Here is a 26,214-nt window from a genome sequence, read left to right as displayed (position 1 = left end):
AAGAGCCGATTACAAAGGAAGAGAGATGGAGGTGGTGGTACACCCCAGGGGAAGAGACAAGAGAAGTGGTAGAGGCCTTGTTGTCTCAGAACTAAATGTGTAATTAATTGTTTTGTGAATTAATTGAGTATTTCAGGAGATAGAGCTATAAATCTTTCACTTTTCATGAGCCCTTATCCCCTGCTTGAAGTGCCTCCACTAAGCCAGCAGGAATACACACACACACACACACCCCCAGACGTGTCAGTTAATAATATAACGTTGCAGCCAGGCAGATAAGAAAGGGGCTAACCTGGGAAACATTTTAAAGTTCCTATTGCTGTATGATTTTAGAGTGGAAGCGATCTAGTCCTCCACATAAATGGAAATAAAAATATCAGTGCTTTTAGCAACAATGTCAGTCTTTGCTGTCAGTGCACCAGGACACATTAAATAAGTGACATTCATAGTTGCAGCCAGCAGACATACCATGCTGACTTCATAGCTATGTCAATTGAATTCACTATGCACCTGCAAATGGCTGAGAGTAATCGTTGCTCAATTGAATAGCTCCATTGCCTGTAAAGGAAAAGTTAGGGTCCACAGCAGCTATATGCAAGACTTAGGCTTCACAGATTTCAGCAATAAATTCCCCAGTCTGTTTAATAAAGATAGCCACATTTTAATGCTGCTAAAGTGGTGCTGACGTGGGCTTGTATTCTGATCCAGACAGAGCCTTATGCAAATCCTACATGGAGATTATTGCTTTAAAGGGTCCAATTAATCTGAGCAAGAGATGGGGGTGCTAGATCAGGGAATGTACATGCTAAAATTAGCTGGGCAGGCCCTCTTATTCAAAGCTCTGAATATCCCAGAATATCCCTTCAGTGACTTCACTATGAAAGATCTGCAGTGTAAAAGCCAGAGAGTTGGGTACAACAGTTACAGCCCACTTAGCTCTCTCTTTTTCTATGTGCACATGTGGAAGAGGCAGCCTAGATTTCTGTATACAGTATCATCACCAGCTTTTGGTTGATATTTCTGGACAAATTTCCTGAAAAGCCAAGGTTCTGTGTTAGTAAGCCTCTTAGGGCAATGAATTTTTATGGGGAAAGACACAATTACTACAGAATATATCATGATGTTTTGGCAAGAACTATACTGAAAAAAGTTAAGTTATTTAACATGACCTGTATATCAGGATCTACTATCAGAAATTCTTCAGTTGATCAAGATCTCCCAAGCCATGATCAGGTCATCTTCTATGTTTGCCTAGCACAATGGAGCGGAGATCTTGATTGGATGTGACAGGCACTACTAGGATACAAATAATAGACAGTCACAAAGGGGAACGCACCTTGAGAGGTTTCGGCTTTTAACATGAAAATATAAATTATTTTTACATTGTGAAAAACGCCGTTTTAAAATGTGATTTTTTTTATTTTATTTTTTTTTTTGAAGCTTTTGTCACTTTTGACTGCTGCGGAAGTCCAAATCAAGGTATCAGAGTAAAAAATTGTTACTCTAAACATTTTAAACTAGACATGTGCTGTGATTGGAACATTAAAATAATCATAAAATTCTAATCCACTTAGAAAATGAAACAAGGAAAATTAAATACTGATGTCTAATTGAGAGCACAATTGTTTAAATAAAATTGGTTTTAATAATCATCTGTGAAGGTTGGCTATATTATACAATCTAGGGCAGAATCATACTGAGGCCCATGTGTGTGAGCATGGATTTTCCGTTTGCCTAAGGCATCATGAACATTAGATCCAGTCCTGTTTTCCTCCATTTACCTTTTGTTGCTGGCTAGTGTGAAAATGCCCCACTATGACTTTAAGAGCCATTAAAGCACTCCTCAGGCCCTGGGGTGATGGACGTTCATCAAGTATTGTGGCCCTATGGTCTGTTAAGAGGGACATGACTTTGGTAGAGGCTGTTGAAATGCCTCATCAAGGCAGTCCTTCCTTTTAGAAAAATGCCTTGGGGAAAGTGAAGAACCAGTTTTCCCTCCTATTTTAATTCAGCATATAGTCAGGGTAATCCAAAGCTAGGGCCTGATTCTGCTCCCACTGAAGTCAATGAGAGCTTCACTATTGACTGCAAGAGGAGCAGGTCAATAGTGAGGTTATTGCCTTTCACTGAAACAAATGGCCTTATTCTTCTTTCATTGACCCCTTTTAAGTCAAGAGTAACTGCACTGAAATCAAAGTTACACCAGTATAAACCTGTTCATATGAGATCAGCCTCAAGCCCAAGGGAGCTAGACATTTGTGTAAAATATATCGCTGAAAGTGGATTCAGGCCAAAAGCCTAGTCTAAATGAGGATTTAATGGGTGGTGTAGCACAGGTTATCTACCACGTGCTAATACATTTTAAAAGTCTAGTCTACTCTAGACAAGACATGGTCTTGTTAAAGGGTAGTGTGCCTTTTCTAGACTGGACTTAAATGTGTTAGAAGCACATGGTAGCTCACCTGTGCTACATCATACCTTAATTCCTAGTCATGACCAGGACAAGAGTATCCACAGCATGGAAGAGATTGTCCTTCCAAAGGCTAACTATTATTATTTATTTTCAGCAGCAGCCATACTGTTCAGTACTTTTAAAATGGATAATAAACTACAAATCACATTTTAAACTAGACATGTGCTGTGGTTGGTTAGAACACTAAAATAATCAAAATTCTAATCCACTTAGAAAATGAAAAAGGAAAATTAAATACTGTATTGTCTAATTGAGAGCACAATTACTCTGAATATCTCCACTGAACTCAGTGAAAGACCAGAATCTAGACCCCCTCTTTAACATCCCCATGTGAGTAAAGTTCATTTGGCTAAAACAGCAGGAAAAAAAATCGCATTAGAATATGTTAGGTACTTCCACATAGTAAATTAAAACTCAAAAATAATTGTAGACAAGACCTAAAGTCAGAGCTTGTATTTAAAGCAGTCCAACTGAGGTTTATGTGAGTGGTGTTGCTGGTTAAACTTTTATGGGCTGCTTCCTCTATTCACCATGCATCTACATTGTTAAATGATCAGTAAAAAAATGCAGTATACAATATTGTCTCCAAAAGATACTAAAATGGATGGGAGTCAAATGAAATCAGAAATATTAACAGTCTTCCTGTAAATATTTAATATCATAACAAAACTAAAAATTAACCATTTCACTATCTTCTCAGAGTACAGTTCGGTTTCTTGCTAAAGTGTAGATGAAGTGAAACCGAAGCAAGCTGTTGTCTTATCTGAGATCCTGCACACTTTAAATGAAAAGGCAGGAAACACCGACTCTGAGCAGGCACCTGAGAAATAACTATAGTAGAGTAGTTTTCAGAGTAGCAGCTGTGTTAGTCTGTATTCACAAAAAGAAAAGGAGGACTTGTGGCACATTAGAGACTAACAAATTTATTTGAGCATAAGCTTTCGTGAGCTACAGCTCACTTCATCGGATGCATGCAGTGGAAAATACAGTGGAGAGATTTATATACATAGAGAACATGAAACAATGGGTGTTACCATACATACTGTAGAGTATGTGCTCCAGAAGAGCTTACACAAAATGCATGTGATTTAAAAAAAAAATCCTGGAATATAGCATTTTGTCAAATTCATAGCCCATGAGGAATTATTTGAGAAGTATTCCTCATGCTCCAGAATAATGGCAATAAAGAGATTCTCAGTTGGCTCTTCCCTTAAAAGCAAAGAGCCAAAGGTGAGAATAGCAAATTTGTCTGAGTTTGAAGAGTCTTAAATAAGCAAGCAGATACATCTTCACTCACACCCTGTGGGCCACAACGTGACTTAGTTTGCAAGTAATAGGTTCATATTATGGCAACCACAGGAGGGAAAGAGAATCAGTCAAGACAGAGCACTAGATATATGCTATTTAGAAATCTATGGCCTGGGTTTTTCTGACATAACTGGTTTTATACCAAAGCAACTTCATTGGCTAGAATGGTATTACTCCCTGTTGATATCAGTGTAAATAAGATCAGAATAAGGCCCTCCAAAGACATTGTCCTTAATTTCAGAGCCAGGATTTAGCTACAAGCAAGAGTCAGATCCTATCATGGAGCCAGGTGTGGAATTCCTATTGAATCCTATAGAATTTTGCATAATAATAAATACGGCACAATGGGATAATGTTCTAAATGTGAGTACAAGTCAGAAGTGAATTCAGTTTGTACTCATTAAGTGCAAGCAGTAGCAAATATATGGGAAACTAATTGTTTTATAACAACTATGCCGTAGTACGGTTTATTATATATAGTAGTACATTTACTGTATAGTGTCTATGGGCCAGATAATGCTCTCAGTTACACATGTGTACATCTAGAGTAACAACTGAAATCAATGGAATTATTCCATATTTACACCAGTGCAATAGAAGTTCACCCTTTATAAGCAAGGTACTTAAGTCATGCCCATTCCCTGAAATTTGGGTTTGTCTTGATATCACAGCTTAGTTTAGCCTAAAATTAAGTTCTCCATTTACATTTAAATTAATTTTGCAGCAACTTGTTTCAGTGCAAGTTGCCAGCATTTAAATAACACTTTTCATAGAATCATAGAAGATTGGGTTGGAAGAGACCTCAGGCGATCATCTAGTCCAAACCCCTGCTCAAAGCAGGACCAACCCCAACTAAATCATCCCAGCCAGGGCTTTGTCAAGCCAGGCCTTAAAAACCTCGAAGGATGGAAATTCCACTACCTCCCTAGGTAACCCATTCCAGTGCTCCACCCACACTCCTAATGAAATAGTTTTTCCTAATATCCAACCTAGACCACCCCACTGCAACTTGAGACCACTGCTTCTTGTTCTGTCATCTGCCACCACTGAGAACAGCCGAGCTCCATCTTCTTTGGAACCCCCTTTCAGGTAAAAAGAAATGGAGTACTTGTGGCACCTTAGAGACTAATAAATTTATTAGAGCATAAGCTTTTGTGAGCTACAGCTCACTTCATCGGTAGTTGAAGGCTGCTATCAAATCTCCCTCTCCCCACCCCACCCCATCCCCACTTCTCTTCTGCAGACTAAATAAGTCCAGCTCCCTCAGCCTCTCCTCGTAAGTCACGTGCTCCAACCCCCTAATCATTTTTGTTGCCCTCTGCTCCAATTTGTCCACATCCTTTCTGTAGTGGTGGGCCCAAAACTGGACGCAATACTCCAGATGTGGCCTCAGCAGTGCCTAATAGAAGGGAATATTCACTTCCCTCAATCTCAATGCTCCTACCAGTGCAGCCCAATATGCCATTAGCCTTCTTGGCAACAAGGGCACACTGTTGACTCATATCAAGCTTCTCATCCACTGTAATCTCCAGGTCCTTTTCTGCAGAACTGCTGCTTAGCCAGTTAGTCCCCAGCCTGTAGCGGTGCATGGGATTCTTCCATCCTAAGTGCAGGACTCTGCACTTGCCTTTGTTGAACCTCATCAGATTTCTTTAGGCCCAATCCTCCAATTTGACTAGGTCACTCTGGACCCTATCCCCCCAGTTTAGTATCATCTGCGAACTTGCTGAGGGTGCGATCCATCCCATCATCCAGAACAATAAATGAAGACGTTGAACAAAACCGGCCCCAGGACCTACCCCTGGGGCATTCTGCTTAATACTGGCTGCCAACTAGACATCGACATGTTGATCACTACCCATTGAGCCTGATGATCTAGCCAGCTTTCTAGCCACCTTATAGTCCATTCATCCAATCCATACTTCTTTAACTTGCTGGCAAGAATACTGTGGGAAACCGTATCAAAAGCTTTGCTAAAGTCAAGATATATCACGTCCACTGTTTTCCCCATATCCACAGGGTCCAGATATTATCTCATATATATCACGCAGTTATCTCATCCAGCAGTTATCTCATCATGTTAGACAATCAGGCATGACAATTGGTCAGGCATGACTTGCCCTTGATGAATCCATGTGGACTGTTCCTGATCACCTTCCTCTCCTCGAAATGCTTCAAAATGGATTCCTTGAGGACCTGCTCCACAATTTATCCAGGGACTGAGATGGGGCTGACTGGTCTGTAGTTCCCCGGATTCTCCTTCTTCCCTTTTTTAAAAGACAGGCACTATATTTGCCTTTTTCCAATCGTCCGGGACCTCCCCTGATTGCCACGAGTTTTCAAGGATAATGGCCAATGGCTCTGCAATCACATCAGCCAACTCCCTCAGCACCCTTGGATGCATTAGATCAGGACCCATGGACTTGTGCATGTCCAGCTTTTTTAAATAGTCCTTAACCTGTTCTTTCACCACTGAGGGCTGTTAACCTCCTCCCCATACTGTGCTGCCCAGTGCAGCAGTCTGGGAGCTGACCTTGTCTGTGAAGACCAAGGCAAAAAAAGCATTGAGTACTTCAGCTTTATCCACATCATCTGGCACTATGTTGCCTCCCCCATTCAGTAAGGGTCCCACACTTTCCCTGAACTTTTTCTTGTTGCTAACATACCTGTAGAAACCCTTCTTGCTACCCTTCACATTCCTTGCTAGCTACAACTCCAATTGTGCTTTGGCCTTCCTGATTACACCCCTGCATGCTTGAGCAATATTTTTATACTCCTCCCTAGTCATCTGTCCAAGTTTCCACTTCTTGTAAGCTTCCTTTTTGTGTTTACGATCACCAAAGATTTCTCTGTTAAGCCAAGCTAGTCACCTGCCATATTTGCTATTCTTTCTGCACATCAGGATGGTTTGTTCCTGCACCCTCAATAAGGCTTCTTTAAAATACAGTCAGCTCTCCTGGACTCCTTTCCCCCTCATATTAGCCTCCCAGGGGATCCTGCCCATCAGTTCCCTGAGGGGAAAAGTGTGCTTTTCTGAAGTCCAGGGTCCGTATTCTGCTGCTCTCCTTTCTTCCTTTTGTCAGGATCCTGAACTCAGCCATCTCATGGTCACTGCTATCCAGGTTGCCACCTACTTCTACTTACCCTACCAATACTTCCCTATTTGTGAGCAGCAGGTCAAGAGAAGCACGGCCCCTACTTGGTTCCTGCAGTACTTTCACCAGGAAGTTGTCCGCAACACTCTCCAAAAATCTAGATGGATCTCAAATAATTTTACATGTTTTTCTGAGTATGCAAATTAATATGTATTAGAAACATACACTATGGGCATCATCCACACCATTGAATCAATAGGTCATTGACTTTAATAGGAACTAGATCTTGCACTATATGAATTAAATACACAATGAAACTCATGGGTGCAACTTTTCAATACTACAGAACAGTTTGGGAAAGGAATTAAAATGGAGATCAGATTTAAAGTACAAATGGATTATTTCATTCATCTACTAATCTATGTACACTAACTTTTAGAGAAGGTCATATTCAGAACTGTGGAATATTTTTACATATATTGCTATGGTATTTTTGTAACTTTTGCTAAGAAAAAATTATATGGGACATTAACTGATGGCTGGCTGTATCCCCAGCATTTAACTTGGTTTCTTACATTTGCTTTGGGTAGATGCTCTGTTTTAGAGAAGATGGATTTTAGTTAGGCAAAAATTATTACCCAAACTGACATTTACACTCGCTGATCTTACAAAAATGTGAAGGGATCCTTAAGGGGGGGGGGGGGTGGGAGAGTAGGAAGCTGTTGTAATTATGAAAACTGACAATGCCTGGCTCCATTTTCATCCGAAACTGGCCTAAGTGATTAATGTTACTTTGAAAGTCACATCTTTATAAGATTCATTTTTTATCTGAAATGCAGAGCAGCTCTGTTCAAAGATGTACCCATTTGTTGTCAGTTTCTGCTTAAATGGACTGAGAGCAAACTGTAGTTCTGTACATCTGTACCCTGCACTCCCTGTAGGCATTATAAATAATTTCCATGGAAACAGTGCTGAGGAGAATATCTGTGAACCCAAGAGATATCTATGGCACTTTTGTGAGGTTTATGTCTTCTTTTTTCCTCCTTTTCCTCAGATAGACACATTTTAACATTGGTTTATTTTATAAAACACCATACAAATTGGTTTAAAAGCTATGGAAGAAAGGAAATATATGACACAGAAATGAAAAGGCATCCAATTTCTGATTAATGCCCACAGTATGCACAATATTTCATACAGATTACTAACATACTCTGGTTTCCCATCTATTCTCAGGAAATGGGGACCTTGCTTCTGGAATGCACTGCTGCTTTTCTTAACTGAAGAAGGAACACTGTCTTGCTCTCACTCTGTCATTGGGGTCACTGACTGTTTGTAAATTGTCAAGGGAAAGTAAGTCTGATTTATACTGTTGGTGAGGCAAACTGGATAGATGAGAAATTGAAGCAGAAGGCTTCTAATCACGGAAATGACCTCTCAAAAAAAGAAACACCAGAACACACTGGAAATAACTGAGCATTCTAAGATGCACTGAAGTCAGGTGGAAGGACAAATAGAGCCAGGAGCTCCTGAGGTCTACTTCTAGCTGTGCCATTAATTCACCAAATGACTTTGGGCAAGTCACTTAACGGCCCTGCCTTATCTTATCTCTCTGCGCAAGTGTTGGGATACTAGTTACAGGGATGATGTAGGGATTTTTTAGTAAAGGTCTCTACAGAAGCTTAGGAGAGAAAAAAAATCTCTGCTCAGTTTTTGAATCTGCTTTGCCTCTCTCTGGTGATGCAAAACTACTGAATGCACAGCAGATATAGTCCCCTCAGGATTCTCTGTAGCTAGAGAGAATCATTGTAGCATAACAGTTATGTGGCATTTTTCCTTCACTGCCTCCAGTGCAGTAGAAAGGGTATGTGATCAGAGCATCGTCTGCATTCTACAGATCCACGGTTGCTTGAATGGCATCTTGAAGCCAGGGGCCACTTGAGACTTAAGCAAAGCCTAAACTAGAACAGACCACTTTCACCAGATGTGGTATCAGTGCTCAGATCAGGGAAAAATAGAGATGTCATAAGACAACCTTTGCTCCACCTCCCTGGATCTGCACTGAGCATAGCTCAGCTGAACAAGTGAAACAGGGCCATAAAGTACTATATGGGGACTTAGGCCAACATTTTCAAATTTGAGTACCTAAAATTAGGCATCCAAATCCATATTTCAATACCTGAATTCTTTTTTTATTTTTTTATTTTTAAAGGTATTAAGAGTGGCCACAGATTTGACAGTAAATCTAAACAGTAAATGTTAAATGCAGTATGGTTCTTGAATGCAGTATGATTCTCCCCTTCCATCTTTCCCTTACAAGAGGATAAATTAGTTTCCGGAAGTTTCACATCTTGACCCATAGATTTTCTGTAGTAAAATGAAGTTGGAATTGCAAGTATGCTTGCAGAGATATTACCTTTTGTACTTAGCTGGTCTGATGTCTCTTGTAAAGTGGTAAATCTGAAATACAAGATTTTGCACTCATCTCAGGAAGATCTGCTTTGGTTCTCAGTATTCCCAAATCTTAATGTTAGGGGCTTATTCCTTCACCCACTTACTTCCCTGGTCCTTCTTGCATGAACAGAGAGCAAGAATACCAGAAGTCCAAAGGTGCAAACAATTCAATGTTTATTGAGGTGAACTTCCAGCAAGCATGATTCCAGTTTCCTTCCTTAGTGTCCCCCTTCCCAGCTCTGACACCACAGAGCCTTACCTGTGTCCCTGTTCCTATTTTCCACCACCTCTCATAGCAAAACATGATTCCAATTTCCCCACCCCTCCTTCCCTGTCCCCATCCCCCCTCCACTACTTCCTGATTGACTGCAGACTATATAGTAAAACTTGAGTTCTGCTTAGCTATTCCTTAACCAGTCATTTTACTGAAATTTAACTAACCAATCCTAACATATTGTAACATGATTATTTATTTAACCAATTATATCCCACCACCTTAATTAGTTTACACCCAGCAAAACTAATTATACAGCAGACAGAAACAATCACAGAACCAGACAGAAATCATGCAAACAAACAATAGCAAAGTGGGAACTATAATGACAAAACAATACAGAAGCGAGGATTTCACAACTACATCTATAAAGACATAAGGGTTTCCGAGCTGTGTCTATTGATAAGTGAGTTCTTACTGAACAGAAAACGATCAAACTAAACTTCCTTTTAAATCCTCTAGGCTCTTCCCTTTCTCTGGAGGTGATAGATTAGATCACCTTTCTAACAGCCCCAGATTGCCTTATTTCAATGTGAGTAATTTGGAATGTGAGGATGTGACCATTCGCTTCCTAGCTTATGGCTGCCTCTGCTGTTTAGCCAAAGGCATTGGCCTAAGAACAGGGCCTCAGACTGCCACTGTAAGAGAAGGCCCTTACACAGATTCTTTCTTGTATACCTCTATTACTGGCTAAATGATAAACACAAACCTACATTCTTAGAGTATAGGCCTCTGCAGACAGGCCTGACTATCTCTATCCTAACACTTAATATTTAAAAAGCAGGAGACGGGCCCTCAAAACTTGACATTGTCTTAAAAGTCAGGAGACTAAAATGTTGGGTTCTTTGAACTTACCTTCTGGTTTCTGAGATTAATTCTATACCAATAATTATCATCACGAATATGACAAAGAACATACTTCTCCAGTTTCCCCCCATTTTCTTCAAAGGCTGCCTTGGTTAACTTGGAATGGCTATAGACTTCAGATTAAATTCCTCTCTTACGGCTTTCTGAAGAAAAGGACAGTGTACTAGACCAGTGTTTTCAAACTGTGGGTCGCGACCCAATACTGTAAAGCACTGGGTCATCTTGCTCTAGTCAGCACCGCTGACTGGGACGTTAAAAGTCCCGTTGGCGGTGCTGCCCAGCTAAGGCAGGCTAGTACCTACCTTTTCTGACATTTCACTGCGCCCTGGAAGCAGCCAGCAGTGGGTCTGGGTTCAAGGCAGGGGAGTCATGGGGTCTGTGGGCATGAGTCACACAAAGCCGCATTTGTGCCTCCACCTAGGAGCCGGACCTGCTGATGGCCGCTTCCGGGGCACAGTGCAGTCCGTGGTGCCAGGACAGGCGGGAAGCCTGCCTCTGCACCCAGGCTGCACCGCTGACCGGGAGCCGCCGGAGGTAAGTCTGCGCCCCAAGCCTCTGCCCCAACCCTGAGCCCCACCCCAAAACCTGGAACCCCTTCCTGTACCCCAAACCCCTCATCCCTGGCCCCACCCCAGAGCCTGCATCCTTAGCCCAGATCCCTGACCCCCTCCCGCACCCCAGCCCCTCATCCCCAGCTCCGTTGGGTCGCGGGCATCAACAATTTTCTTCAACTGGATCCCCAGAAAAAAAGTTTGAAAACCACTCTACTAGTCAAGTCTTTTGCATTTTTAATGCACCCATCACCATACTATCTAGGCAATATAAGAAAATCACACCCTTAGAATCTTACCCATGGAAAGAGCAGATAATGGTCTTTTAACATATGCCATACAGTAGCCTCACATATGCTTCTTATTTGTATTATGGTAGTACCTATGTGCCCTAGTCATGACCAGGGCCCCATTGGCAAGGCACTATACAAACACAGATTTGAGACAGTCCCTGACCCCAAAGAGCTTACAATCAAAGTGTAAGATGACAGATGGATACAGACAGACCAACAGGAGGGCAAACGGAAACAATGAGACAGAATTGGTCAGCATGCCAGACAGTGGTCTCAGAACCTTCTGCCCCTTTCTCTACCTGCTAATATATATATGCAGTTTAATATTCATCCCCTGGTTTCTTCATTTCCTCCAACTGTTTGTTATAAAGTTGTACTATGGATTTGGGAAAATATTACATACACCTCTAAAAAGTACAACTATACAATATGCACTTAAAGAGAAAATGAATATTACTGAATAGAAACACCAAGGTGAAAATTGATATTAATGATATAATTGATTATATAAAGGAGTTATGTTTTCCATATATTCAATATGTAGATATCAGTTTTCAAGATATTTATCAGATTCATATCTAATACGAGCAGTTTCTCAATAGACAGGCTCTTCCATGATTTAGTAAACCCTTTATTAATAGGAATGTTTTTCAGAGATTTCCCTTTAGTAGCTATAATCATTCTGGCAGCTAATAATAAATCTTGTAAAAGGAAGCAGAGGATCCATTAGCAGAATCTTCTTAACCTAAAAATGCTAAGCCTGGTATTAATTAATTAGGGTCATAGAATATTGAACAAATGAAATGATCTGGTTTCTCACACATGAATAGTTTGGTATTAGCTGACAAGATACTTGAGAGATCATAAAAAGATATATTTTGTTCTTGTTCTAATTAATAAAAAGAATCCATTTGCTCTTACAATTGGAGAGTTTGAATGCAATTTACCTGGAAAGTTGACATTTTGGAAACATTTTTATCATTGAGATTTACTAAAATACATACACCCACCACATAAATGTTTTGCATATATCCAGTAGTCCCTGGATTTCATTTATTTTAGAATATGGGGAAGATTCTGATCTCAGTTACATTGGCATAAGTAGGAATCCAGAGTAACTTCATATATCAGAACCTGGTTTAGCGTTCTGTGATGGATTGGTGTTGGACTTAACCAGTTTCCATTTAAACATGTTGTGAACATGTCACAATATTAAGTTTCTTTGTGAAAAGGTTATATCTATTGTACAGTACACGAGATCTAGTGAGATTCCAGCTCACCTACCACTTGTTTGTTAGACTAGACGTGGGACTACAGGATGGTCAGTTATAAAAAATAAAATTGTCTTCTACTGGGACTCCTCACCCTTGTTTGCTCTGATATTGACATCAATGCATAAACAACAAATAATGGGCTAATGTACATGATAATATGGGAAGTAAATACTGGACAGAAGCTGCAGAAAAATCACTCATCACCTGGGAACCTACTAACCAAGCCATGATGTATATAAATTTCAAAACCAGATTCCTAGAATGTAAATCATACAGTGCTATGCTCCAACAGAGGAACATAGTGACAAGGATAAAGATGAATTCTATAATTGCCTCCAAAATGTCACTGACAGAATACAAAACATGATTTACTCCTTGTGATGGGCAATTTTAGCTCTAAAGTCGGATGTGACAACCAAGAAATGGAAAGAGAAATAGGGAAACATGGGTTGAGAATCATCAACCAAAATGGTAAGACATTCGTCAAATGGTCCTTGATATCTAGGTCTTGCAAGCACCTTGTCCCCCAAAACATGGAATTTGCCAAATGGCAAAATGAAAAAACAGACTGACCACATCTACATTACCTCAAGATTCTGTCCAAGATGCAAGGGCACATCAAGCAGCAGATGTCAGCAGCGACCATAATATTTGCATTGCTAAACTGAAATTAAAATTAAGAAAGATCATCTTTAAATAGAAATCAGTAAAGAAAATCAACAAGTGCAAAACTAAAAACAAGAGAGCATTGTGAGAAATTCCAACTCAAACTAAAGAACATATCTGAAGTACTGCCAGAAGCACAGGAAGGTGAGAGAGAGAAGAAAAAATAAGTAGTGCTCAGAAACAAAGTGATTGTATCTTTAGCAGCCCTAGTTGGATATCAAGAAAGAGAGCAATAATTGGATAAACCAAGAGTCTTGAGGAAGGAAAGTACTAAAAGGAAACTCCTGAATGCAAAGACCAATGAAATATTGGAAAAAGCAAAGGAGTACAAGAAAGCAGCTAAAGCAGTAAAAAGTAACACAGAAAAGATAAATGGAGATATGCTGAAGACCTAGCACATGAAGCTGCTGCTATGATAGACAATCACAGATCCATTTACCAAATAACTAAACCCCGAGTGGAAATTTCAGAATAGGAAATGAGTCAGTAAAAAGCAAAGATGGAAATATGCTTACAAATGAGGTAGACCACAAAAATGGATGGGCTTCGCATGGGGGTGGGGAACCTTTTTTGTATCAGGGGCCATTGACCCACCAAAAAAAATCAGTGGCAAGCCACGCACATTCAACTCACCTGCCCGGGCAAGTGCAGAGGTTCGGGCTTCCTGCCCACAGTGGGGCGAGCCGGCGCTCATAGCTCTAGCTCTATGGGGGCAGCTGAGATTCGGGGTTTCCCCCCACAGGGCTGGATCTACGAGCGCCGGCTTGCCCCACCGTGGGGAGGAAGACCCAAGTCTCTGTGCCGCCCCCCCGGTGGGTGAGTTGAATGTGTGTGGCCCGCAGGCTGGATGAAAATGAGCAAGGGGCCAGATCTGGCCCAAGGGGCATCGGTTCCCCACCCCCAGCTTAGCGTTTCATAGACATCCTCAATAGACCAATTCAGCACCAGACTTAATGAAGTAGGTGAACCTGATCAACATTCGTCTAAAAGAGATGTCAAAAGTACAGGCCGTAATCAAGAAGCTGAAAAATAACAAAGCTGCAGGAGATGATCATATAACAGCAGAAATGCTAAAAGCATTTGATACCGTCATCCTAACGAAACTGACAGAACTGTTTGATAATGTTTGGGGAAAGAGACCCCTCAGGACCAGTGGAAACATGGAATCATTGTCAGAATACCCAAAAAGGGTGAGCTTACTGACTAAGTAGTAGTGAGGAGTTACACTACTCTCTGTTGATGATGACAGAAGGCTTTCCCTACATCATCAAGGCCACATACAGTGATCTGTAACAGTGAACAACCAGACAAAGTGGTACAGTGTGCACATTGGCATAAAACAGGACTGCATTTTATCTCTGTTGTTTGACATTTCCATAGGCTGGATAATAGAGAATTGTATTAGTGGTATAGCATGCTTAGATGACGAATGCCTTGAAGAGCCAGACTTTGCTGATGAGATTGTGCGACTGTGCTGTGCAACACCTCAAAAAGTTACAAAGACAGATAACCTGGCAGCATCATACTGGCCAACAGAGACCTCAAAAAATAAGTGCAACAATAGGAAAGACATCCGCAGCATGTACTAAACTTAGTAAATGTATAGAAATCAAAGATACATTGCATCCTAACAAAACTGAGAATTTTCAATTCAAACAATTTTCTGTGCAAACAAATCTGCAAAGCTGGACAGAAAACTAGATGCCTTCAAAAGTAAGTGCTACTTAAGATTCTGGAAAGTGGCTGGAAAGACTTCACTACCAACAAAGAGCTCTAAGAAATCACCAACCAGCAGCTTGTTTCCGTCAGAATCAGAAGGAAATGCTGGATACATTTGGGGCATGTACTCCATGTGCCAACACATAGACTCCCACATGATGCTGTCGGGGGAAACCAACTGGTGTGAGGAAACAAAGGCACTCAAGAGAAACCTTAAGAAGAGCCCTTATCGGGGAGGGCAGAACAATCAATCTCAACACCATACAGCAGATGGAAGCAGCAGCTAATGACAGAGAGGAATGGAAATAGGATAGTTTGCATCCTGTGCACAAACATTGGCTCAGAACGTAATAATGAAAATACTGTGAAATATTCCACAGGTATTGATTACCATTTCTGAATGAATAGTCATTGTGTTTGATTTTGCTTTCTGCAAATATTTCTGAGATTGAATTTTACCGATATGAATGTTCATGGCAAGTGGATTTTCAACTTTTCACATTAAAACACTCAGTAAAAGCGAGCTGCAAATATTCTTTCCATGAACTTCTCCTCCAGAAACTCGATTGTAAGAAGGTTATATCCACTCAGAGAAAACAATACTATGTGATTCATGTGATTGCAGAGCCATTGGCCATTATCTCAGAAAACTCATGGCGATTGGGGAGGTCCCGGATGATTGGAAAAATGCAAATATAGTGCCCATATTTAAAAAAGAGAAGAAGAAGAATCCAGGGAACTACAGACCAGTCAGCCTCAACTCAGTCCCTGGAAAAATCATGGACCAGATCCTCAAGGTATCCATTTTGAAGCACTTGGATTCATCAAGGGCAAGTCACGCCTGACCAACCTGATTGCTTTCTATGATGTGATAACTGGCCCTGTGGATATAGGGAAGCGGTAGACATGATATGTCTTGACTTTAGCAAAGCTTTTGATATGGTCTCCCACAGTATTCTTGCCAGCAAGTTAAAGTAGTATGGATTGAATGAATGGACTATAAGGTGGCTAGAAAGCTGGCTAGATCGTCGGGCTCAATGGGTAGTAATCAATGGCTCAATGTCTAGTTGGCAGCCAGGATCAAGCGGAATGCCCCAGGGTCAGTTTTGTTCAAGATCTTCATTAATGATCTGGATGATGGGATGGATGGCACTCTCATCAAGTTCGCAGATAACACCAAGCTGGGGGGGAAAGGCAGATAAGCTGGAGGATAGGGATAGGGTCTAGAGTGATCTAGTCAAATTGGAGGATTGGGTCAAAAGAAATCTGATGAGGTTCAACAAGGACAAGTGCAGAGTCCTGCACTTAGGACAAAAGAATCTACAGGTTGGGGACCGACTGGCTAAGCAGCAGTTCTGCAGAAAAGGACCTGGGGATTACAGTGGACGAGAAACTGGATGTGGACGAGAAACAGTGTGCAAGGGGTTGGACTAGATGACCACCTGAGGTCTGTTCCAACCCAACCTTCTATTATTCTATGTGACCAAGCATAACTAAGTAACAGCTTGAATTTGGATTTTGAAGAGCAAGTGAATAAAATGTGTAATAAATGTCATTGAATTTCAAATAAAATATAGATAAGAAAATCATGATCTGTGCATGGACATTTTGGGCCTAATTCCAAAATGTTTTTCTACGCAAGGCATTCTTATGAGAAAGATAACCCATGTAAAGGAAATGCATTACAAATATTTGTCTGCCTTAAATAAATATACCTTTTAAGATTGTGATGATAGGATGATATACATGAAGAGATTCATGGTCCCAATTCAGAAATTATGGCTAACATACCTTGTTAGGCCTCCTTGAACTTATTTAGACCCCCTAGCACTAGAATTATTAGAATTAGAACTTATTTAGACCCCCTAGATGTGTTTACACCTGTTCTAGCCATGTGTATGGGAGGATAATTTGATCCAACTTCCGGCTCTTTGGCATCCAAGTTACTCCGTCTGTGACTCCTTTAGACATGCATGGTGGTGGAAGGTGTGTTAAATATCCCAATATGCTTTATTACTGCATTTGGTCTATTATGCTATATGGGAAACGAAACCTCCAAGTTCCTGGAGTTGGGCAGGCCATGCAGCCTTCATGGCTCCATGAAGTTCAGAACTTGCTGTTGCATTATAGTTTTAAATGTTTTACAAACAATCTAGAAATGAAAGTTAAATATTTGTTATGGTGGCACTTTCAAAAGTAATGATCAAAATCACTGTCACACCCAGGGCAGTACAGAAATTTTCCATTTAAACAGTTTTGTTTTGTTTTTTTAAAAATATGGAAAATTTGTTTTTTCCAACTCAAGAAGTTTTTTCATGAAACATGTCAGCTTTCCAGGGAGAAATTTCCATTTGGATAAAAAATGGAATGTCCTCAATTCAAAATATTTCATCCAAAACCTGAAATATTTCAATTCTCAAATGTTGCCATGGTGCCTCCTGGGAGTTGTAGTTCAAGTGCCTCATGCTCCCACTCTCCTCTGTGGGTCAGGTTTCCCAATGGACTTCATCTCCCATGACAACTGCATGGCTGCAGTGCGTCATGATGTACTGCCACACATCACCAAGAGGTTGTGGTGTGTGATGGGAGATGTACACTCACCATGATGAGCCCATGAGGCACCCCAGCCACATTTCAGAAGAGAAGTATTTCATTTTGGGGCTGAAATATTTTGAGGTTCCATTTTTCTCCAAAAACTCAATTTTCCAAAGGAAAAAAACCCTATTATCTTACCATAGATATATCACAGGGTTTGTTCTGGATCAGATCTTCCCCAGAATTTAAGAAGCAAGTTTGGATGCAGGTTCAGGACTTTTGGTTCAGGACTGTCTCTATATTTAATACGTATCATGCAAAATACAAAGCAAGTAACAATAATAGTGGGGCAGATTGCACACATTTAAAATGGTGTTCAAAATGCCAGAATTTTACATGGTATGGAGGGTTCCATTGCAGCTTCCATTTAGTTTCACTGTCTTCCTTTGCACTCCATTGGTTTTATTAAAAATACCTTTAAAAGATGTTTAACCAAAATCCCCTCTGGCACCCCATACTATTAGAGGGTTCATATATCTCCTACTACCTACCCACCTCCATTGTGGATTTAGAATTGCCTGTGAGCTAGTTGACACATTTTTCTATTCCTCAGATGAATCATCTGGGATTTTTTTACAGGTCTAAGATAGACTTTAGCTTCTGCTCTGTAATTACCAGAGTCTTTTATGATCTTTTTGTTCAGAGTTGAGTATTCAAAGTAGTAAGACTAAGTAATTATTCATTGTGAAAAGTATTCCTTGCAAGTTCATCTATTTTTTCTGATTTCTGCACATGTATTTGTTCATCACAACTATTTGCTGGGTAGTTGGCATCACAGTTACAAGCTGAGCTGCACTTTAGACCCTATTTAGTCTCTCAAGGGAGGACAGGTTTCACTACCTTCACCAACACTGCGTGGAGCCATATGGCCCTATCACTTTTAGAAAGGAGGGCTACAGCCTAGAAATATGGTTTCTCAACCATGTTAACATAGCAGGCCCAACTACATTTGGTACCTGTTAAGCCCTGTCTTTCCAGAGACTCATGACAGCAGCTGATAAAAGCAACTCAAAAACAGAATCTTCAAAACAAATAATTACTTATTCACCACCATCACCCCCAAAGGCACAAAGCAAAGAGCAAAAACCATAAGAGGCCTATACAGATGGGTTTTACTATTACCTTAATCTTTCTTTCTTAATCAGCTTTCGTAAATTCCCCTAAGCCCAGCTAACCCCTGTCTCTGGCTGGGTGAAAAAGAATGTCCTGCTTGCAGCATGCACCTCCTATTTCTGTGACTCAGTCAGTCTGGATGTCAGCTTCAGTCTACTACAAGTCTCTCACCTCTCCTGCTTCCCCAAGCCAGTGTTTTTAAGGTTTAGAATCCCCTTTGATCCTAGGCTGTCAGCCCTGGGTACAGTAACCTATGCCAGCCTGCATAGAGCCATTGCCAATGGATGGTTCAGCCATTGTTATCTTAACTCCTTCAAAGCTAAAACGAGGAGTCCTTGTGGCACCTTAGAGACTAACAAATTTATTTGGTCATAAGCTTTCGTGGGCTAGAACCCACTTCATCAGATGCATGAACACGGCTACCACTCTGAATCCTTCAAAGCTGTTTACCCCAGGTGTCTTGTCTTTGTCACTGTTTCATTTCCTGTTGGTTTCTCCCTTAACAGCCTCTTTGATTTTATTCCTGGCAGTCAGGCATGTTAATATCAAACAGATATGCCCCTCAGGTTACAATACTGATTTAAAAAAAAAACTGACCCACAACTCCCTCATACTCCACAGTTGGGACGAACGGTGTTCAGACTATGGACCATTCACACAGAATTTCATTCAATTATTGGAGAATTCTCTCTCTGAAAAAGATACATGGTATAACAAGTTCAGGCAATAGACAGTTGTGTGAGTGTGGCGGAGTGGGGCACGGTCGGGGGGTGGGGTGAGGGGGGAAGGAGTGGACAAAGATGGTTTCCAGGAAAGAAGAAGCTTTTAAGGAGGGATTTAAAGGAAGAACTCTGCACTTGTATTTATGTCTCTGAAGAATACCAGTTTATGGTCCCAAGACTCACTAGGACTACATTTCACTGTACAAATAAGTCATTGAAATATCTTCAAAAGTAGGTTTCCTTTTTTAATATTCCTAGACATGAATATGATGCTACAAACCTTGTATAACTGGACATGATTTAAGCCTCAGGCTCCTGCTACTGTATTCTCAGAATAGACAAAAATGTTACAGACTAGAATCATAGCATATTACAGTTGCACATTATTTTCAAGCCATGCTCAAGAAAAGGTAAAGAATTGCCAAAATACTGCACATGGTATTTCAAAGATTGCTGTATATCGCAGCATGGAAAATTATAGCAATTTATTACATCCCATATTGTACTGCCCTTAAAACATTTGCAATGCTATCATATGATGCACTGTTGTGTGACTGTTTACACAGACATTCCTCAGTATCTCAGAAGCAGTACCATACACTTTAATTGAAGTGGAGGCTGATTATTGATTGTTTACCAACTAACAGATGAAGAGGACAGAAAACCAACATTCAATCAGACAAACTCATGCTGCTGCCTAGTGTGGTACACTCTGCTTTTTTTAGGTTCTCCTTAATATTGCTTTAACTGAATATCTGTCTGACTTTGCCCCCTTGTGGCAGTGTGTACTCTTCACCTTGGATTTGTTGTTCTGAGAAGGATATGCGGGGGGGGAGGAAATACAGTCAGGAACAACCTCATACACATATAAAATTAGCTCAGGGAGGGGTTAGTGAAATAATAGAGGAAAGGCAATTATGCAGTATTATGCAATATGCAGATTTATGTTGGCTGAGTTACAGTTTAATAGAACACATGCATGTAAAAAGCTCTTTCAATCTTTTAAAAAAACAGCAGCAATGTAGCAATAAATATCCTTTTGTCTTGTGATGCTTCTGTGTAATCTATACAAAGCTGTAAGTATCAAGCAGAAATGGAATAGGAATGGGTAAAATAAACAGAATTATATCTATGATTGTTTAAAAAGGATGTAGGTTTTTGCACAAAATCTGTATTTTTCTACAGTTGAGAGAATGAGTTTATTCTCCTTTATGTCTAAAATAATCTGTTTCTGTAAAGATGAGAACATGTGCTACACCTTAGTAATTTATAGGGTAGTTTATACCTGAAGGATTGGGTCAGACGCCTTCCAAATATCTTCTAGGCAAGCTAATTTGTGTCATCCATTTGATTGCTGCTTCCTACAAAATGATTTCTTGTGCATCACCAAACCATCCAGGCCCTGAGTTTCATTAGTCTGCCTCTATCTTTTAGAATCGTCCTTTGACATAGCTCTAGCATGAGCTCTTACTCTCTCTTCAGTCTTTAAATCATTCAGGCCCCACCCAGCATCCCTGTGAACTCAACATTACTCCCAACACAGCCACCAGAAATGGATCACGTTCCTTTATATTAAGCCCAAGCTGCTGCAAATTTGAGTATCATTCTCTGGAGCATGCAATACACTCTGCTCTTGTCTACACCAGTGACTTCCAGCAAAAAAGTCTGCCCTCCTTCCCTCCCTCCCAGTGCTGCCACTGGCTAGAGCCCCCAAATCCTCTGGATGCTGCTAGAGACTTGGTTGCAAGAGAGCTCACACCAGTGCAGCTGAACTGATGGTAGAATCAAGGGGGATTTTTTTCCTGCATGGCCTAGGTGCAGTCCAAATGTATAAAATATTGGAATTAAGATGCATTGGAGCCTAGGAGAAAGACTGAAGGGAGTGGGACCTGTCACTGTTGGGAGGATTCATGCTGCACGTAATCTAGTACCTTTGTTGATTGCAGCTGCTGCAATTTGGTGCAAGGAAAGAAGCAAACTCTCAATCTGGACCCAAACCAACACCTTCAATTCTACTGGAAATTCACTAGAAGCCAGTGCAGTTTCCAGAGCACTGGTATTAGGTACTGTCAGCATAAGACGCTGCTCAGCCAGTAACTGAAGTTCCTGAAGAATGTGACAGCCTTTCAAGCAGTCTCAAGATGTAGCCTCAGCCACCTATTATCAAAATGACAATGGCACATGTAAGAGTAGCAAGGCCAGCATAACAGGATGTCTTTGCTGGGCTGGAGATCCTGGGGCCAAGCCAACCCTGATTACAGCATGAGCCCACCTAAGAGGAATCAGGCAATTTCCTATAAGGGGCAGCAGGTGGCCACAGTAAGGGGAAAGTTCAGGAGGCTGTAGTGAGATGGAAGAGAATGAGAGGGACTCCTGCAGGGAGGGCCCTGAGACTAGGGGAACTGCCCCAGCAAGGAAGGGCTGGGAGTAGCGTACTAAAACAGGAAGGACTCTGCCCAAACCAGGGGAGCTTGGGTGTACCCAGCTGAAGGATGGAGGGAAGGCTTTTGAACTTTAATTAATAAATCAGACCCACGCTAAGGAGCACAGTTGGGGTTGAAGTGGAAAAACCCTGTATGGGGATCCAAGTGGGTAAGGGGCTGCCTGCAGGGCTGTCCTGAGGCAGCAACTCTTCTATAGTCAACGTAAGAAATAAAAGGTTTCTCACCAAGCACTGATGCAAAAAGAGTTCTTTTGATCCCAGCTACCACCTGAAAGCTAGCTACAGCCTCAGCTCCATCCTGACCCACAAATTATGTGTCTGTTACCATTGACAGCCGCCCTGCCTTCTATCTGTGGTGCCATTATTATCTCTACCAGTTCTTCTGGTTGCTTTGTCTAACCTATCAGCTTATGCCACATTGAACTCTATCCACCTAGCTCTCTTCTAGTCCCTACTTTACACTGGATCATCCCCTCTTGGTGCCATGAATGATCTTTGCATTAAGTCAAATAGATGTTCATAAATCCTCCTACCCTTCATTTATTACAGCAGATAAAAAGAATTGCTTTTGAATTAGTATGTAAAAAAATGAATAGCACTAACTAAACAGAGTGCCCAATTCTGATCTCACTTAACTGTATAAATCAGGAGTAATGTCATAGAAGTAAATTACATAGTTGCGAAATGGTAAAACGGATATCAGAATCAGACCCAGAGCATTTATGGTGCCTATACCCTGTGGCCCAGACCATCAGCTGCTGTAATTCAACATAACTCCATCCACTTCAATTAAGCTGTGCCAATATACACCAGCTGGAGGATCTACCCATGTGCGATTGCTCTGGGCATAGAAATAGAAGAAGGCATTACCCATCTTATTACAATTGTGTAACAACTCACCACACTGTGAATTTACAAGTAACAGAGATGGAATGGCCCAGCAAGTGTGTGTGTGTGTTTTGTAAAATGTTGTAAAACACACAAATGTTGTAAAAACTCCTTTGGATAAACAGTACATAGTGAAGAAATGTCTAATTTTAAATGATAATGAACACCATAAGAGAAGTAGTTTGCACCAGAAATTGATGGTTTCTAGTAGCTGCCAATTAAAAAACACAAACAAAGAAAAGTTAGAGAGCAGCTTTAAGTCTCCATCTGAATCTGAAGAGGAACCAACCAACCTATTCCCCACATGTCAAAGCAATGACTGGCAATCAAGACTGATTCTTTCACAGGCATGTGAGAACTGGATAGATCTATAGACTGCTGAGTGGGGGATTAAAAAAAAACTTGTGTGTGATAAAATCTTAATCCTATACAATCTAAATAAAGAAATAAGAGCCTGATTCTATCACTGTCATTGAGAGATTCTGGTGTACCGCCACTGACTTCATTGGAGTATCCCCCAATTTATCTCAGGGTAAATGAAGTGAGAATCAGTCCCTAAATAATTAAAATGAGGACCTGATTCTGAAGCCTTTATTCACGCTGAGTAGTATCAGATGAATTAACTTTTAAAAAAATGGGTAGAAGGAGCGGTATAAATCATTCCTACATTGTTGTGGATTATCAGAAACTCCCAGAGATCTCTTGGGGCCTGAACCAACACTCATGGACGTTAGTGAGTGTTCCCATGTCCCTGACACAGATAGCTCAGAACACTTCATACACCCAGTGTGGGATTTATGTTAAGACAGAGGGAGGAAGAGAAAGGAAATGTGAGAAAGTACACACATATTGGAGTACCAAGAGATTGGCAACAGGACAGATCTGGAGACTTGCCTTTGGCATAGGTATGTCACTAGTTTACATCCATGTCAGGTCAGTAAATCAATAGAAGTAAGGAGCCTAAATACCTTTGTGGATCTTGGTCTAGTTATCTAAAGTTTCCATCATCTAATAGCTGTTGACAGTCTAAGCCTAGCTCCTTGTGGGCAGCTCTGCACATCACATAAGCCGTCATTGTCACATTTGGCCCCAACGAGCACCTTTTCGGATGTCTCAGCAAATACACAAACGATTGGCCACAGATATTAAATTACCTCTCATCCTTAAAGATACTGGGTAAGGTTCTGTGTTAGCACAGCACTCAGAGCCCGGGATAAGGGGAATACTGTGGCTTTATCCACCTTTGAATCTTCCAGATCCTGGATTGGTCAGGGAGCTGGAGCAGTCCCCATGCACACTCTGTGCAGCTCTGAGGGCCTGTCTGAGTTATGGCAACCTTCATGGAACTGCACTATAGACCACAGCAGTGCTATAGTCCTACACCAGCCAACCCCCAGACACCAGAACTTATAAAGGGGTCCTCAGAGGACAGCCTAATCACTAAGAGCCAGAGGAATCCTTCCCTAGTGACACCTGGGGCTTTTACAGCCTCTTTACACCACTCTGCCCCTTCCACCCAGTACAAAGAATTTGGAATGAGGGCAGGGATCTCACCTGGTCTTGTTCCTATCAGCTCCCAGGCACAGCAGTGGGATGGTGTGAGGAAAGTTGCACAGCCACCACCAATTCTGTAGTAAAATAGAGGACTGCAGTTTCCAGAATTCTCAGTCCAGCTTCATTCTTAAAAAAACAAACAAAAAACCCCTCTCATAGAAAGTAAGCACAACATCTGTTTAATGCTAAGGTGGGAGTGATGATCACACTGTTTCTTGGTGCTCGTGTTACTAATATGGAATGTTGACACACCCACATTTAAATTATGCCACTGGCTAAGAGCTAAATTTCAGTGTGTTCCATTTCATGCCACTCCCTTTACATGGCATATCCCAGGGCTGGCCCCATAGACATCCAGCTTAAAGATGTGCTTTAATGAAAGCAGTGCTGAAGGAAGGTGGTGTTTCATACATCTTCTAACAGTGATACGCAGACCCATGGCTCTTTAATGTGTCTCCTGCGGCTCTTTGCAGTACATGATGGTAAAACACTGTGATTTAATTATTAACCAATCAGGGTGCTTTTAATATGTTATTAACCAATTGTAGTTGATAAAATAATAATATTTGGTTAGCCATTTTGCTGTGAAAATAATAATATATATAAACTAAATTTTTCCCCTAAATATTTCCCCCTAGTTAAATATGAATAGGAAATGAAACAATGAGTTTACACTACTGTGGCTCTTAGGTATTTTTAATCACTAATTTGCCTCCTGAACCACTGAGGTCTGAGTATCACTGTTCTAGAAGGTGGGAAGGCTCCTGTATAAGGTATAGGTCTCTATATAGCCTTGGACAGCCTGACATACCCACAGAGAAATGTACAAGTTGGCATTCCCCATGGTCAATCATAAGCACAGGGAGCTGGTATTTAGGAGTGTTTGGGATACATATCCCATTATAACACCACTAGGGTGTTTCTGTTCTTATACTTGTCTTGAACACAGTCAGTACCAGTTATTGGAACCCCAAAAAAAGATTTGAATGATGTTTACACTGAAGAAACAAAGAATGTATGCCATAAGCCTGAAGGACATATTGCTTTTCATAGTAGTATTACATGCAGCAGAGCAGGAAATAAGCATAAATAATCAGTGTTATACAGATAGTATAGTAAACATGAAAAAAATCCCCATATTTGTAACAACTTTCAGCCAAAATATTTTAAAAATTCATGGGCACTCACATTCTGGAAAGCTATATCATGCATGACACAGTAAGAAAAACTCACTTTGTGCTGCACAATCCAGATTTAAAATATTTGTTTTCTCCATTAATAGAAGCACACTTGAAGTGAGCTGTAGCTCACAAAAGCTTATGCTCAAATAAATTGGTTAGTCCCTAAAGTGCCACAAGTACTCCTTTTCTTTTTGCAGATACAGACTAACACAGCTGCTACTCTGGAACACTAACTAACTGAGTATCACATTGCCTTTGAAAAAGGAAACAATGAGAATGGAGCCTAAGAGGGCTGTTTGAGCTCAGCTCACTGACCAGAAATTAATAATTAAAGAACCTGCCTCAATTGCAGCATGTGACATTTGTCTGTTTATTATGTGTTTAGTAGTTTGGATTTTCCTCCCCTAGACATTCCTCTCATTCCATTTCCCCAGCCTACTGCCATGAACTAGTGGTCTCTGGCAGGGATTGTGTGCATTTATTGTTCCCCAAGGCCTAAGTAACCATGTTTGCTTCCTTTTTGTTTTCCAACGATCTAAAATGTAAACCTATGTCATAAAAAAGGCAAAAGAAAAATATCAGTTATTACTAATCACAGAATGACAGATTCTAGCCCACTTTCCCCCACTGCCGCCTGCCGAGTTTTTCGCTACTGCTGCTTCCTTTTAGAAGCTAGAAAGAGCTTTGTGTTGCTCTGTCAGAGGGTTAAAAAAGAACCAGCTGATCAGTGTTGTGAGGTTCTCC

The 26,214-nt window shown here is 40.8% G+C and overlaps 1 long non-coding RNA gene across 3 annotated transcripts; it reads right to left on the bottom strand.

Annotated features, from left to right (window-relative positions):
- Nucleotides 1-8,783: 8,783 nt before the first annotated feature.
- LOC122461404 lies at nt 8,784-24,529 on the bottom strand. Of its 3 annotated transcripts, none has more exons than XR_006283268.1 (3): nt 23,890-24,529; nt 10,460-10,614; nt 8,784-9,336 (listed from the first exon to the last, which is right to left on the bottom strand). It is a non-coding gene; the product is annotated as an uncharacterized LOC122461404 (long non-coding RNA). The 3 variants fall into 3 exon arrangements; XR_006283267.1 differs by having other exon boundaries at nt 24,290-24,529; XR_006283269.1 differs by lacking the exon at nt 23,890-24,529 and adding an exon at nt 20,690-21,062.
- Nucleotides 24,530-26,214: the final 1,685 nt, after the last annotated feature.

This window comes from Chelonia mydas, chromosome 8 (assembly GCF_015237465.2).
Source record: "Chelonia mydas isolate rCheMyd1 chromosome 8, rCheMyd1.pri.v2, whole genome shotgun sequence".
In the NCBI taxonomy this organism is placed as follows: Eukaryota; Metazoa; Chordata; order Testudines; family Cheloniidae; genus Chelonia; species Chelonia mydas.
This window is presented reverse-complemented; position numbering and strand designations above follow the sequence as displayed.